Source organism: Mobula birostris, chromosome 6 (genome assembly GCF_030028105.1).
Source record: "Mobula birostris isolate sMobBir1 chromosome 6, sMobBir1.hap1, whole genome shotgun sequence".
In the NCBI taxonomy this organism is placed as follows: Eukaryota; Metazoa; Chordata; class Chondrichthyes; order Myliobatiformes; family Myliobatidae; genus Mobula; species Mobula birostris.
In genome coordinates this window covers 99992205-100007580 of record NC_092375.1, presented here as the reverse complement: position 1 = coordinate 100007580, position 15376 = coordinate 99992205, and the positions used below count along the sequence as shown (strand labels likewise).

The 15376-nt window shown below is 46.4% G+C and overlaps 1 pseudogene; it reads right to left on the bottom strand.

Annotated features, from left to right (window-relative positions):
* Positions 1-3743: 3743 nt before the first annotated feature.
* On the bottom strand, positions 3744-5881 carry LOC140198710 (cystatin-B-like; annotated as a pseudogene).
* Between the last annotated feature and the right edge of the window lie 9495 nt (positions 5882-15376).

Genomic DNA, 15376 nt, shown 5'->3' with positions numbered 1-15376 from the left:
GGGTTAAGGATGAAAGGTGAAAAATTTACAGGGAACATGAGGGGAAACTTCTTCACTCAGAGCGTTGCGAAAATGGAATGCGCTGCCAGCAAAAATGGTGCATGCAAGCTCAATTTCAATGTTTTAGAGAAGTTTTGATATGTACATGGATATGCATATGTCGGAGTATTGTAGGCTATAAGACATTGGAGCAAGTTAGGCCATTCAACCCATCGAGTCAACTCTGCTATTTCACCATGGCTGATCTTGGATCACCTTCAACCACATACACCTGCCGCTCACCAGATTCCTTGATTCTCCGACCAATCAGGAATCTATCAATTTCCGCTTTAAATATACCCATGGACTTGGCCTCCACCGCAGTCTGTGGCGGAGCATTCCACAGATTCACCATTCTTTGGCAATAAAGACCTCCTCCCATTTCGATAATAGACTACACTATTGTACATTTTATCAAAATGCATTATCATACATTTCCCAGCACTGTATTCTATCTGCCACATTTTTTGCCCATTCTTCCAATTTGTTTCAGTCCTGCTGCAATTGCATTCCTTCCTCAGCACTACCTACCACTCCACCTATCTTTGTATCATCTGCAAACTTTGCTACAGAGTCATCAATTCCACTATCTAAATCATTGACAAGCAATGTGAAAAGTAGCGGTCCCAATATTGACTGCTGAGGAACACCACTAGCCAATCAGAAAAGGCCCTTTTATTCCCACTTACTGCCAATATGATTCCAAAATATCTTTTTTGCCCTTGCAATTTCTTAACTCCATCCACAAAGATTCAACATTCTCTGACCCTATGTCACCTCTTTCTAAAGATGAAATTTCATCTCTTACCAATAGAGCCACCCCACTGCCTAAGCCTTCCCGCCTGTCCTTTCGATACAAAGTATATCTTTTGATGTTAAATGCCTAACTATGGCCTTCTTTCAGCCACAACTCAGTGATGCCACAATGTCATACCGATCAATCTCTAATTGCGCCAGGGGTTCGTCCACCTTATTCTGAATGCTGCGTGCATTTAAATACAGCACCTTCAATCCTGCATTCTTTGCTTCTGTGATACAACTTCACTCTTTGCTCTGTCTGCAGTTGTACCCAATCATTGGCTTGTCCATTACATTAATGTTACTCTCTCTCACTCTGCTTCCCACCCTCCACCCTCTTTCTTCTCTTTATGCCCTCTCTGCCTTTCACCCTCCTCCACCTCTCCGTTCTATTTCTCACCCCCTCCAACCTCTCCCTACCACCATTCTCTGCCCATCCAGCACTTACCATCTCTCTCTCCCACCTCTCGCATTCCCCTCTATCCTTTTCCCACTCCTACTCTCACCTATTCACTCCCTCTCCACCGCTCTCTCACTCTCCTTTTTTACCCCTTAGAAGCTTCATTCGCTTCCCCCTTCTCTCGTGCCCTCTCTCCATTTCTCTGCACCATTCTGCCTTTTGCAATCTCTCTCACTTGTCCCACTATGCACACCTCTCTCCTCTCTCTCCCCATCCCTCTCTATCCCATCTCTTAGACTTCCCTCTCTCTTCCACTAATCTATGCCATTCCACCCCTTTCTGCTCTCACACGCACCACCCACTCTATATCCTTCCAACACTCTCTCTCTCTCGCTCTCCCTCCCTCCGCTTCTCTGTCACTATAACACTGGATATACCCAAAGCACCCCTAGTGGTCAAGAGGTGCAACTACACAATATGTAACTGCAGCATGGCATTTTCATAGATTTCTTCACAATAATGCCCCCGGTGTCTGGGTGGTGCAACCAAAGCCTGATTTTCACTTTGGCTTCTTCCACTTCAACATCGCGTCCTCCAATGCAGTACAGCTGGTGGCCGGGTGTTGTTATCGCAGTTGATGTCTACTGAGATTTGTTTGACTGTCATCTTATGGGCCCTTTTCACCCTTCGAGTCCCCTGCCCAGCACTTCTACCATGTCTTTCTGACCCGCACTCTCAGCAGATCCTACCCCTCTCCCGCTTAGCAGCAGCATCAAATTACCGCCTTCCCTGGGAGTTCGAGAGAACCCAGGAAGTTGAATGACCATCTGCAGACAGAGTGACCGAACAATCAAGGGAAATAAATTCTCCGAGTTTCAGTCAAAGCAAGATGGCTTTGTTTTGGGTTTAGCCTCTGCGCGCGAATAGCTGGAGAGAAACAGAAGCAGTAAAGAGTGGGGTGAATGAAGCCACGTCACAGCCATATAAAACTGCAGTTGGGCCTCACTTGGAGAATTTTGTGCAATTCTGCTTTCTCCCTTACAGGATGGGAGTGGAAGGCTTGGAGAGGGCATGGAAGAGGTTCACTCGGATGCTGCCCCGATTAGAGTGCATGAGCTACATACAAGGAGAGGTCGGACAAAGTTTCTCTCCAGCAGCGAGACCTTTTGGAGGTTTATAAGATTACGAGAGGCTGATTACCTGTTTATTTTACATTAACCTCAATTTTACCATCAATAACAACACATAAAATGCTGGAGGAACTCAGCAGGCCAGGCAGCATCTCGGTAAAAAGAGCAAACAGTTGATTTTCGGGCCGAGACCCTTCAGCAGACGTTACAATCAAAGTGAGCATTTATTATCAAAGATTGTATAAATTATACAGCCTTGAGATTTGTCTGCTTAATAGGCAGTTGTGAAGTAAGGAGCCCAAAATAACCCAATTAAAAAGGACCAACTCCAGTGCCCTCAGAGAAAGAGAAAACAAAACAAATCATGCGAACAATAGAACCCAGCAACAACAGCAGCATTCTGAGCCAAATTGAGCCCATGGATCCAATTCCCCGGAGCATGTCGGAGTAGGCCCAAAACTTCGGTATGCAGTTCATCCTAGTAGTGGTCGCCACAAAATAGAGTGGACAGTGGGTAACTTTTATTCCCCAGGGTGGAGATCTCCGATACCAGAGGGCATGCATTGAAAGTTAGAGAGAACATTTTCAAAGGAGATCCATGCAATAACTTTCATCCTGAAATGCAAGCATGCCACGGGCCATTTTGTTACCGTCCTGTCAACTTGTGTGGTCGAATTCAGTGAGCCTGGGAACTTTCTATACATCAACGTTCCTGTTCCTTTACATTTACCCTCCCAAAGTGCAACACCTCAAAATTGCTGGAATTAAACTCCATCTACCATTCCTCCCCCATAGCTGTAACTAATCCAACCACGTTGAATACTTTGGCGATCTTCTACTCTGTCCAAAAATCCACCAATCACTGTGTTGTCTACGGATTTCCTAATCCATTCATCTAGAATATCATCCAGGTGATTTCAATAAGTATCACAGAAACAACCAGGTCCTAGCATGGATCCCTGCAGAACACCACCAGTTACGGAGGTTAAAGCAGAATCAGTGCTTTCAGTCTCTACGTGCTGTGTGCATGGGAAGGCCGACTGGGAACCCAAATAGCCACTCACTGCGGATCCCATGTATCTTAAGAGGTCGGAAAATCTTAGTTGTTTTCTCTGGAGCAGCAGAGACCCAACAGAGGTTTATAAAACTATGAGAGGCATAGACAGAGTTCAGAGCTGATAACTTTTGCTCCCGTGTCTCCTGTAGCATTGCATTATCTAATACATGAGGATATGCATTTAAGTTAAGAGCGGAGAAAGTTCAACAGATCTATGGAGAGGGATGAGGGGATCAGGGAGATCTTCTCTCTGATTTCCACAACACCCCATCACCTCCCTCCACCTCAACCCCCACCCAGACACAGCAACCCCCGGGATCTACAGGTATGCAAGCGGGTCTGAGAGTTTCTCCGGGCAGAGTCTTCTATCCCATGCAAGGAGGTGTCTCCTCCGGCGTGTGGGAGGGAGACCATGACCCTGACATGAATGCATTCATCTCCGGATCCAGTCAGAATCTGCGGTGAGGGCAAGAGAGAATGGATTTATTCGTGGAACGTTACACACCACATATCACATCCCGTCCCCAAGCCCCTGCCCGTCTCCATGATCTCCAACCTCCTGTGCATCCCTTCAGTCTCCGTCACCCACTCCCTCCCCTCACGCGTCCTATCGGAGCAACTCCTGACCTCCCTCGAGCCCTTCTCCATCTCTGTTATCCCCTGCCTCCCCTACCGTTCCATCCACATCTCTATGAACCCTTCCCTCCCTTTGTCTCCCATAGTCTCCGTGTGCTATGTTGTAAGGGTTTGGAGCTGCCGTTACCTTGATGAAATAAATTGTACCGGTTGTCACCTGCGAACAGTACAGCTTCGCCTGGTAGACCTATAGCTCTCTTCCCAGCTTCTCCTGCACAGCGGTCTTCACCTGGAGACAGAATAAGCTCTGTAACAACCTTCTCAGAGAGATCCTGAGAAAGGGGCGGCGAGAAGAGATGGAGCGTTGCAGGAAAGAAGCAAGTGTCCCTCACTTCCCACCCCTTCTCGCCTCTCTTTCCCCCAAACCTCTCGTCATCTACCATCTCCCTAACCTCTCCATCTGGGATGGAGATGTATCCCCATCTCTCCCCCTCTCTCTCACTCCCTCCTCAACTCTCTCCCTGACTATTCCACTCCCACCACCCTCCCCCTCTCTCCCTCTTTCACCCTTTCCTGACCTGTCTTCATATCCTGCTTTATCCACTCTCACTCTCCTCTCTCACCCTGCTCTACCTCCACTCTGAACTTCTCTCTCTCTCCAACTCTGCCTTTCTCTCTTATTGTCTGAACCCCATTGCTCTTCTTTCACCTTCACCCTTCTCACTCTACCTCTCTCATCTTCCCTTTTCTATCAAACCTTCCCCCTTATATTCACCCATTTCTCGTCCTCTCTCTCTCCTCCAGTCTCCTTGATCTCTCTTCCCTCTCTCTCTGATCCCTCTCACTCCACCTCTCTACCCATTACCTCCTGACTTCCCAAATTTCCACTCTTATTTTCACCAACTTCTCTGCTCCTATTTCAGTCTTCCTAACTTCCTCCCCCTGACTTTTCCTCTCTCTCCCCTTCCTCCTCTGTCTCCCCTTGCCTCTGCACCATCTGTATCTGTTATTTCCCCCCTCTCCCTCCATTTCTTCACCGTCTCTTGCCATCTACACAGCTCTTCTAAAATTCACCGCTCTTCTCCTGTCTCTGCCCCTCTCTCCCCCTGCACTCTACCTCTCCCCACTCTATCTCTTGCCCCTCCATCCTCTTTTCTCTCCTATCCCCCGTTTACCCCATCTATCTGTCCTCTTACACCCACTCTCGCACGTGCTCTCCTCCCTTAACTGTCTCCCTCACCTCCTTAGTCTACCCCTCCACCCTACCTCCCATTCCTTCCCACTCCTTTCCCCTCAACTCCGTCTCCACCCACTCCACACTTCCGACCTGCCAGTCTGTTGCCTCCCACTCCATCCACCCTCTACTCCCTATCTCGCACCTCACATTTCCCACCACTCAGCCTACCAATCTGCTTCTTGCCTCTACTCCCTCTCTGCACCCTCACTCTCCCCTTGTCTTTCTTCCGCCTCTCACTCCTTCACTCTTGGTAGAGTGTTGACGGGTGGAGGGATGGAGCACTCTGGATGAAAGGGAGGGAGAGGAGGGAGGTACAGTCGAGGGGGGAGGGCCTGGGAATAGGGGCGAAGAGGTAGGGATGGACTGTGGGAGGTGGGGTCAGAGCAATGAGGACAAGAGTGGGACAGTGAAAGGAGGGATGACATCAGGAGAGAGGACGGAGCGTATCTGGAGGGGGAGGTGAGGAAGGATCACCGTGGTTGAGCGGAACCGCCTTGAAATGGCATCACGGGATAATGTGGAGGGAGTGCTGAGAGACGGGAAAAGCGGCTGGAACGGACAGACTGAGGGGAAGAGGAAGGATGGAAACTGACCGCGTCAGCGATTGCTTGTATCTCGGCATTGGCCTCGATCCCTTTCACCATACTCCCTGCTGTTCCCTGACTAGTTATCTGTTCCCTCTATCCCGCGTCTCTCCACTCCTCTCTCCTGCATCGTCTCTCTTCCTCCAGTCTTGCATCTCTGTCTTTATATTTCGATGTTATGCCCCACCCCCATCTTCCTTCTGCCCTCGCAGTAATTGAGCAGGGTGTGCGTGTACTTCCTCTTCTGTCAGGTTTCACAACCCTGTTTCTCCATTTTCCGCTCTCTCTTGCCACCCCAAGCCCCTGTCTCTCCCCCGCCCTTCTCTATCCCTCTACCCATTCTCTCTCCCCACCTCCCCCGATCTCGCATTCTTGCTCCTCCCTCTCCCATCCCTCAACCCCGTTTTTCCCCCTTCCAACTTCCCTGACTCTTCCCTCCCCCCTCCGCTGACAGTTTGACGGTGATTGAGTCTCCCGAAGTTGTGTACCTCCTTGCCCTACGGAAGCGACCACAGAGAAAGCCTCTCGGGTGCAGGGGTAGGGTACTGGAAGATTGGATAAAGGAGGCAGATCGACAACATGTCAATCGTTTAGAAGAATGGTCTAAACAGGATCTAAACAATGGTTAAAGTGTTCTTCTAAAACTAAAGAATATAAACTTCAGGGCATACAAATTAGCAAAAACCATTAATTTTCTAATTTCCCTGAGACTATAACAAAATGCCCATTGGTACAGACACTAGATTATGGAATGAAAGAAACTGAATTGTCCATAAGAATCAAAACTCCATTTGCCTTACCCTGAAAGGAGGAATGGAAAGATAAACACTTCCAAGGCTGAAAAAATGTAAATTATCACATTTATGAACATGTGTTTCTTGTAATAAAATAATTGAGACATTCAATTTCTTAACATAAATAAATAACTTATTACGTTTCACAGGATGGTTTAAACCTTTCACATTAAACCTAAGTAAATTAAAAATATGGTCCATTTTAAATATTGCTTAAAGGAGATGTTTGAATAAAAACTGCTGGAATATATACTAAATCCAAACAATGAGCTTTAAGAAAAAGTAGCCAAGCAACAAATGAAGCTAAGAGAGCCAAACAGCTGATAGAAAAAAAGAAAACCTCCCACACCCCCGCCCAAAGAGAGAAGATCGACCAAAGGGCAGTCAACAGCTAAATCTACCATTCCCTCCCAAAACAATTTACTAGCTGAGCTCCAAAAAAAAATTTTCAAGGCAAAACTGCAGTCCAACAAGACACAACAAAAAAGATAAAATTAAACTTATTTTAAAAACCCTCAAAAATTATAGTGTAAAAATATTAGACAGAAATATGATAGTTCAAAACATATTAACTTAGAAAGTATTAACTCAAAGAAAACTTACTTTCCTATATTTTTATTAGTTTCTAGAAGAATACAGAGTACAAGAAGGTATATATAAAAGGTCAAAAAAGACTTTAAAAACTACCAATTATATCTATTAATATCTATTCATAATAACAATCTCATTACCCCGTATTCATGTAAGTTAATTAATAGTTATATTGAAATATACTAATTATCATAAGGAGCTGGCTGGGAATGGACGCAAGTGCAAGACACCGACACTGAAGTAGTTTTGGTCCCCTAATCTGAGGAAAGACATCCTTGCCATAGAGGGAGTACAAAGAAGGTTCACCAGATTGATTCCTGGGATGGCAGGACTTTCATATGGTGAAAGACTGGATCGACTAGGCTTATACTCGTTGGAATTTAGAAGATTGAGGGGGGATCTTATTGAAACGTATAAAATCCTAAAGGGATTGGACAGGCTAGATGCAGTAAGATTGTTTCCGATGTTGAGGAAGTCCAGAATGAGGGGTCACAGTTTGAGGATAAAGGGGAAGCCTTTTAGGACTGTTACGTACCCCGTAACTGGGTTGCCAAACCAGCAGAAATGGACCACTCAGTTGGAGTCTGGATTATTGGAACTAAGAAAGTTTTGTTAAAGAAATAAGCAACACAGTACTCTAATAGTAAGGACATAAATGCAACAGGTTAGCAATGAATAAACACTCATGTACACAGAACTAGGATAACTAGGTCAATCAGCTCTATCGCAGTCTAGGGGTAAAATGTTGAATCACAAGTGACAGAGTTCAGTTTAGTTCAGTTCGCAGTAATCGCCGTCGTGCCGTTGGAGAGAGAGAGAGAGTGAATGAATATTCAAATCGGATTCCAAACAGACCTTCGATATTCCTCACAGTCAGCTTTCGGGTGAGCCCTTTGTAATGTCTTCTGAGGTCACCGACTGTGACCCCTCCGTTTCAGATATGATCGTTCTTCAGCGGTGAACCCGGCACCCAGGCAAGGGCGGACACACACCAGGTTCCCGCCGACCGTATCTTTCCACCCTGTGTGTCTATGGCTGGTCCCGCGAGCGGTCCTCCAAAAACTCCCACCGACTTGTGGGGGCACACCGCTTCCAGGGTCTCGTTACTTCGTGGTGTCGTGTGTCGTGTCTCAGCGAACCTGCCCCTTTTTATCCCCCTGCTGGGGTATCGCCTGTCCATCACACTTCAAACAGTTCAGGGTTCAAAAGGAGCCGGTCTTGACAATATTCAGACCGGTGTCTCCTTCCGTTAAATTCTCTCGTCTCACCATTAATATTTCCAAATGCTGCTCCATTGTCTTACTTATCTCTCTCTCCTGAAGACAAGTGGCAGATCAACTGATGATCCCACTGGTGCTAGCACAGGACAGTTAACATCTTAGTCTATGCATACTTTTGTAACCCTCTTTCGTCACACCCCTCCCCTTTAAGGATTTTTTACCGGGGTAAAAATTATAAGCATGAATACATTATTAGATACACACAAATATACATCTTCATCAACTATTTGGCTAATACAGAGAATTTTAAGTTGTCAACACCTTGACAGGCAGTCAGCAATCACATTTTCTGTCCCTTTTATACGTGTTATTTTAATAATCCTCTAAACCAGGCTCCAACTTAGCAAACTTCATAGTGGCCAAAAACACTGATGAATTGTGATCAGTGTAACCTCTCATTGGGTTTCGTCCCGGACCACGATAACAAGGGTCGTCCCATCCCGACTTAGTTTTCTTTCGCAAGGGCTTAGTGGAGGGGGAGGGGTAGTACCCGCAAAGTTATTGCAAAGCTTCCTACAGTACCCCACCATCTCCAAAAGCCTTCTGAGGGCCCTCTTGTCTGTCGGGGTTGGGATGTCAGAGATAGCCGGCAGCTTACATCGCTGCCAGCTGCCCCTGTGTTACCACAATTCCCAGATAAGTGACCTTCGCGTGGCCGAACTCATTTTTTTCAAGGTTCACTATTAAGCTGGCTTCAGACAGTCATATTACAGCGCCAGTATACACTTCTGTGTTCTTTAGCCCTTTCGTCACTGAATTACTCATTCTATAGGGGTGACAAACACCACCCAACGTCCCAGTTCTTTGCATCGCCTCGGGACAATCAAACACACGTGTGCGAGCTGTTTAATTAACTCTCCTAAACGGTCGCTTTGTTCGGGGATTAAGGGAGAGACCTTATCAGCAGAGCTGGCCAAAACGATAGCCTTCTCCCATCTGGTCGGTACCATACTCATCTTTTCAAAATGGGTTTTCCCCTTATCAGGTGGCACCCTAGCTTCATTGATTTCCGCGCTAACACCGACTAGGTTTGTTAGCATATCAAAAGCCTGTGACCATCTCAGTTCGCGTCTGCAATAATCAATAACATCCTTCCTCCTGTGCAGCCAGAAAAACTCTCTCATGGCTCCGCCGACTGTTTCCTTCAGCACCTCAAAATGTCCACCGAGGGGTACCTTGTGGGCCAGGTTAAAAATCTCATCCCCATAACTCTTTTGCACCACCCTCCATTCCTCATCTGCGGTACTTGGTCTCCCTTCCTTCCTTAGCACCTCCCCCTTCACACCATGACTCACTGGCTCCCTTCCTAATTCTGTTTCACAGAGAGCTGTTTCCTCGTCTCGCTCCTGTGCCTGTATAAAGTCCTTCTTTTCTAATGATAAATCTACCTCAATTTCCCCACTTCCTCCTGTTTCATTACGCTCCTTCTTTTCACTTTCTACCCCCTCCTCGTACAAGGCTGGTAGAAACGTCTCAGCAGCCTCTCTGGACATACAGCGAGTCACTGCGCAAACAGGATGAACCTGTGAGTCCATGGGCAGGCTGACCTGTCAATCTCACTGCCGAGAACACAATTCCCCCGGCGAGGTCATTACCGAGCAAGACTTCCACGCCTTTCATCGGTTATTTGGGCCTCACCTCGATCGTGACTAGTCCAGAGACCAAGTTGCTTTGTAGGTGTATCTGGTGCAAAGGGACTGCCCCAGTCTCTTTTCCAATGCCTTTTATGACCCTGACTTTCCCAGTCTCGGTCTCTGAACTAAAGTCTAACACACCCTTTAATATCAATGACAGACACGCTCCCGTGTCTCTCCAGATCCGTACTGGAACTGGGTTTAACCCCTCCTTTACCGACACCAATCCGGCCGAGATAAATCTCTCTGAACTTTGGCAGACCTTTCCTCTCCTAGCGGTTCGTTTACCAGCTTAATACAGCCAGTCGAAATCGCCATTTTTCCTTTTCCCGTCTCCTTCTGTGGGGCAAAGCACCTGGACGCAAAGTGTCCGACTTTCCCACAATTATAACAGACGACCCCAGGAGACTTCCTACCAGACTGCTCCTGGTCTACCTTATCCTTCTCACTAGTCCCCGGCTTACTTACTGACTTTTCTGGTGGACTCTGCCCGCCGTCCTGACTACACTCCTGGTAGCCTTTACTCGGGGCAAACTTCATTTTATGCGTCAACGCATACTCATCCGCTAACTTGGCGGTTGCGGTTAACGTGGCTGCCTCTTTCTCATCTAGGTAGGGTCTCATACCATCAGGGACACAACCTTTAAACTGCTCAATCAGGATCAGCTGTAGCAGTCTGTCATAATCCCCATTTACCCCCTTCGAGGCGCACCAACGCATACAATATGTCTGCATCTCACGGGCAAACTCTAAATATGTGTGGTCCCACTGTTTCCTCGCATTCCGGAACCTCTGCCGATATGCCTCCGGGACCAACTCATAAAGCCTGAGGATGGCCTCTTTTATCACCTCATACCTCTGGGCATCTTCCGCGGACAAAGCTGAGTAAGCTTGTTGGGCTTTTCCTTTAAGTACACTCTGAAGCAAAACAGCCCACTTATCCCTCGGCCAGTCCTGACTTGCAGCAACTTTTTCGAAATGGAGAAAGTACCGATCCACATCGGTATTGTCAAATGGGGGAACCAGCCTAACCTCCTGGGTCGCCCTGAACCCTCCACCTTGGTTCGACATGGGCCCCTGCTCTGCCATCATCTTTAACCTCTCCAGCTCAAATTCCCTTTCCCTCTGTTTCTCTTCTCACTCCAACTGTTTGTCCCTCTCTCTCTTGCCATTGTCATTCTAACTGTTTCTCTTCGTGTTCTAGCTGCCGTACCCGGAACTCGTGCTCAAGTCTCAGTTTTTCAAGCTGCACCTGTACTGCGTCTCCACCAGGTTTTCCAATAGATATCACCTCCTTGGGGAAACACACCTTTAGATACATAGTGCTCTACGATAGCTCTGTGTATCTCCTCTCTCCTCATTGTCGACTTCCCCTTAACAAGATTCAACCGTTTGGCCACAGCTGCCAATTCTACCTTCCTGGCATCCTCTAATGCCTCCAAGGTCGACGCCTTTAAAAATTCCTCAATCTCCATTTCTGCTGTTTGCCTTTTCTTTCTTTCGGGAATTTTAACCCAATCGATTTACCCCATCCCAAATTTAGCATTCAAAATCCCGGACGAGCCCCCACTTATGTTACGTACCCCGTAACTGGGTTGCCAAACCAGCAGAAATGGACAACTCAGTTGGAGTCTGGATTACTGGAGCTAAGAAAGTTTTATTAAAGAAATAAGCAACACAGTACTCTAATAGTAAGGATATAAATGCAACAGGTTAGCAATGAATAAACACACATGTACACAGAACTAGGATAATAGGGTCAGTCAGCTCTATCGCAGTCTAGGGGTAAAATGTTCAATCACAACTGACAGAGTTCAATTTAGTTCAGTTCGCAGTAATTGCCGTCGTGCCGTTGGAGAGAGTGAGAGAGAACGAATGAATATTCAAATCGGATTCCAAACAGACCTTCGATATTCCTCGCAGTCAGCTTTCGGGCGAGCCCTTTGTAATGACTTCTGAGGTCACCGACTGTGACCCCTCCGTTTCAGATACGATCATTCTTCAGCCGTGAACCCGGCACCCAAGCAAGGGCGGACACACACCAGGTTCCCGCCGACCGTATCTTTCCACCCTGTGTGTCTATGGCTGGTCCCGCGACCGGTTGTCCAAAAACTCGCACCGACTTGTGGGGGCACACCGCTTCCAGGGTCTCGTTACCTCGTGGTGTCGTGTGTCGTGTCTCAGCGAACCTGCCCCTTTTTATCCCCCTGCTGGGGTGTCGCCTGTCCATCACACTTCAAACAGTTCAGGGTTCAAAAGGAGCCGGTCTTGACAATATTCAGACCGGTGTCTCCCTCCATTAAACTCTCTCGTCTCTTCATTAACATTTCCAAATGCTGCTCCATTGTCTTACTTACCTCTCTCTCCTGAAGACAGGTGGTAGATCAACTGATGATCCCACTGGTGCTAGCACAGGACAGTTAACATCTTAGTCTATGTGTACTTTTGTAACCCTCTTTCATCACAGGACCGAGATTAGGAAAAACTTCTTCACACAGAGAGTGTTGAATCTGTGGAATTCTCTGCCTGAGGAAACAGTTGAGGCCAATTCATTGGCTATATTTAAGAGGGAGTTAGATATGGCCCTTGTGGCAAATGGGATCGGGGGTATGGAGGGAAGGCTGGTACAGGGTTCTGAGTTGGATGATCAGCCATGATCATACTGAATGGCGGTGCAGGCTTGAAGGGCTGAATGGCCTACTCCTGCACCCATTTTCTATGTTTCTATGTTTCTAGATTAAGGTGGACAGATCACCAGAACCTGACAAGGTGTTCTCTCAGACCCTGTGGAAGGCAAATGCAGATACTTCAGGGGCCATAGCAAAGGTATTAAAATCATCCTGAGGGACGCTCGGATGTTGTCCCTAGCAAAGGTTCTAAAAATAAACCAGGAAAATATAAGCTTGGCATTAGTGGTGGGAGATTTCGTGGTAAGTATTCTAATGGACTGAACATATGAGTATGTGGATAGCCATGGAATGATCAGGGATAGCCAACAGAGCTTCCTACGAGGTATGTCATTGCTAACCAATCTTATAGATTTTTTTCGTGGAAGTTACCAAGGAAAGTTGATAAAGGCAAGGCACTGTATGTTGTATACATGGATTTTAGGAGGGCATTTTAAAAGGTCCCCCATGGGAGTTTGGTCAAGAAGCTTGAGTTGCTCAGTATTCACGATGAGATAGTAACCAGGATTGGACATTGGCTTTGTGTTAGAAGCCAGATAGTGGTTGTTGCCCTCTGACTGGAGGCCTGTGACTAGTGAAGACCATAAGACCATAAGACAAAGGAGCAGAAGTCAGCCATTTGGCCCATCGAGTCTGCTCCGCCATTTTATCATGAGCTGATCCATTCTCCCATTTAGTCCCACTCCCCTGCCTTCTCACCATAACCCTTGATGCCCTGGCTACTCAGATACCTATCAATCTCTGCCTTAAATACACCCAATGACTTGGCCTCCACTGCTGCCCGTGGCAACAAATTCCATAGATTCACCACCCTCTGACTAAAAAAATTTCTTCACATTTCTGTTCTGAATGAGCGCCCTTCAATCCTTAAATCATGCCCTCTCGTACTAGACTCCCCCATCATGGGAAACAACTTTGCCCCCTCCACTGTGTCCATGCCTTTCAACATTTGAAATGTTTCTATGAGGTCTCCCCTCATTCTTCTAAACTCCAAGGAATACAGTCCAAGAGCGGACAAACGTTTCTCATATGTTAACCCTCTCATTCCCGGAATCATTCCAGTGAATCTTCTCTGTATCCTCTCCAACGTCAGCACCACAGGGGCTGGTTCTGGGCCTGTTGTTTGTCAGCAACAAACAACAACATATAGATAATGATGTAGTTAACGGGACAGCAGATTTGCAGATGACACCAAGAAACGGGGTGTAGTGTTCAGCGAGGTAGACCATCAGAGCTTGCAGTGGGATCTGGATCAGCTGGAACAATCATTTGAAAATGGCAGACAGAATTTAATGTAGACAAGTGCAAAGCATTGCACTTTGCTATGACCAACCAGGGTAGTTCTTACACAGTGAAGGGCAGGGCACTGAGGGGTCCGGTAAAACAAAGGGATCCGGGCATACAGGTCTATAATCTGTTGAAAGTGGCGGCACAAGTAGAGAGGGTTGCAGAAAAGGTTTTGGCACATTGGCCTTGATAAATCAAAGTATTGAGTAGAGAAGATGGAATGAAACTGCGAAAATTTACAAGGATGTTGTGGGATTGGAGGACCTGAGTTATAATGTAAGGTTGAATAGGTTGGGACTTTATTCCATGGAACATAGAAGATTGATGGAAGTTTTGATAGAAGTATACAAAATTATGAGGTGTATTGATCAGCGAGCATGCTTATTCCACTGAGGTTTGGTTGGACTACAACTCGAGGGTTAAGGATGAAAGGTGAAAAATTTACGGCGAGCATGAGGAGAAACTTCTTCATTCAGAGCGTTGCGAAAATGGAATGCGCTGCCAGCAAAAATGGTGTATGCAAGCTCGATTTCAATGTTTTAGAGAAGTTTTGATATGTACATGGATATGCATATGTCAGGGTATCGAAGTCTAAAAGACATTGGAGCAAATTAGGCCATTAAACCCATCAAGTCAACTCTGCCATTTCACCATGGCTGATCTCGGATTACCTTCAACCACCTACACCTGCCCTCTCACCAGATCCCTTGATTCTCTGACTAATCAGGAATCTATCAATTTCCGCTTTAAATATACCCATGGACTTGGCCTCCACCGCAGTCTGTGGCAGAGCATTCCACAGATTCACCACTCTTTGGCAATAAAGACTTCCTCTCATTTCGATAATGGACTGCACTATTGTTCCTTTTATCAAAATGCATTATCACACATTTCCCAACACTGTATTCCATCTGCCACATTTTTTGCCCATTCTTCCAATTTGTTTAAGTCCTGCTGCAATTCCATTCCTTTCTCAGCACTACCTACCCCTCCGCCTATCTTTGTATCATTTGCAAACTTTGCTACAAAGCCATCAATTTCACAATCTAAATCATTGACAAGCAATGTGAAAAGTAGCGGTCCCAATATTGACCGCTGAGGAACACCACTAGCCTTTTCTGTGGAGAAAAGGCCCCTTTACTCCCACTTATTGCCTATATATGATTCCAAAATGTTTTTTTTTTGCCCTTGCAATTTCTTAACTCCATCCACAAAGATTCAACATTCTCTGACCCTATGTCACCTCTTTCTAAAGATGAAATTTCATCTCTTACCAATAGAG